Here is a 1546-nt window from a genome sequence, read left to right as displayed (position 1 = left end):
TTCAACCGCCCAGTATGATTCCTCTCCACTACCTGTAATAGGCTTCGGTTCACAAGCTCAGTCAAGTACTCCTCTGCCACTTCCTCCAATGTTTGGTTCCCCTTCTTCTTGATGAACCCACTACAAATCCAATGTCTCATTACAGCCCTCCTCATGATGGGATAATCTTCTGGGAATAATGCACAGTGTAAGAAACAATTTTTCAAATCACATGGAAGGTCCTCCAAGCTGACTTTAATAATAGTCTCAACACGAGGCATCACATTTTTAACCAACTGCAGCTCTAACTCATCATATGCTTTTTCCCATTCGGCAGAAGTTTGTCCTTTCGCAGATAATTGGCTACCGATGCATGCAATAGCAATAGGCAACCCTTCACATTTCTCGACAAATTTCAAAGCCAAAACCTTCAAGTGCAATGGGCACTTTCTCTCACCATCGTTCCAAAAGGCTGATTTGCAGAATAACTCCCAAGAGTTATCTTTGTCAAGTGGTTCCAAGTGAATAGCTGAATTACTGGTTCCTAATAATGATACTTCATGCTTTCTTGATGTGATAACAAATCGACCAATACAATTAGATGGGAAAACAGTCCTTATCTCTGACCAGACATCTGCAGTCCAAACGTCATCCAGAACTAAGATGCACCTTTTACCTTGGAGGTACTGGTAGATGATCTCAGCAAGTCTTTCCTTTTCCATGTTGGCAACATCAGCTGTGATGCCAAACTCTCCAGCAATTTTCTTCAACAGCTCTTGAACATCATAACTCTGTGACACGGTTACCCATGCAGCAGCATAAAAGTCCATTTTGATGGTCTTGTACACATGAGCAACAAAAGTTGTTTTCCCCACACCAGGCATGCCCCAAACAGCGAATATTTTGCATCTCTGTTCTAAATCACTGCTAGCCATTGAACCAGTTGCTTCTTGTGCTCGGTAATCCCCACAAGGTCCTCATCCCTTGTGAAATTCAAAGCTTGATTGGCATGAAAAGCAATGCCTCCAGCATTTCTATCCGTTTGTTTCATGGTGTAGTCCTGGTTCTGCTGCTTAGCCCCTTGAAGCCTGCCCTTGATATCATTCAGCTTGTGCGCAAGCCGGCGCCAGGTACTGGCATACTTGATCCTCTTCTTCATCTTGGAAACAAACCCTCCGTGCTTGTCCTCCAGCTTGTAGGTGAACTCATCAACAACATCCTCGATCTCAAAAGCGAAGCCCCTGATTCTGTCGACGAAGAGGCCGGTGGTTTCATCAGTGTCCTTGAACCGCTCTGCTGCTTTCAAATAAGCCTGCATACTCTCAAGCTCATCCTTGGCTTCATGGATCTCACCAAAGAGACCCTTGAGGGCAGAGGCTTCATGGCAGAGCAGTGATGCACCAGAACTTGCTGCCTCTTTCACCAAAGCCGCACCGAGCTTGCCAATCAGCAACCCTACAACTGCTTCAGCCATGGTGGTTGTTGCGTGGATGGTTGAGAGCTGAGTTACAACTGGATGGACTATGTCCGAAACAACACCAGCGCGCACTGGCGTGCGGGATTAGCA

The 1546-nt window shown here is 45.8% G+C and overlaps 1 pseudogene; it reads right to left on the bottom strand.

The window, feature by feature from the left end:
- The window catches only part of LOC101759349, a 3561-nt pseudogene extending 2021 nt beyond the window's left edge, over positions 1-1540 (bottom strand).
- Positions 1541-1546: the final 6 nt, after the last annotated feature.

Source organism: Setaria italica, unplaced genomic scaffold (assembly GCF_000263155.2).
Source record: "Setaria italica strain Yugu1 unplaced genomic scaffold, Setaria_italica_v2.0 scaffold_119, whole genome shotgun sequence".
Taxonomy (NCBI): Eukaryota; Viridiplantae; Streptophyta; class Magnoliopsida; order Poales; family Poaceae; genus Setaria; species Setaria italica.
The sequence above is the reverse complement of the archived record's forward strand: the minus strand, read 5'-3'. Positions and strand labels throughout refer to the sequence as shown.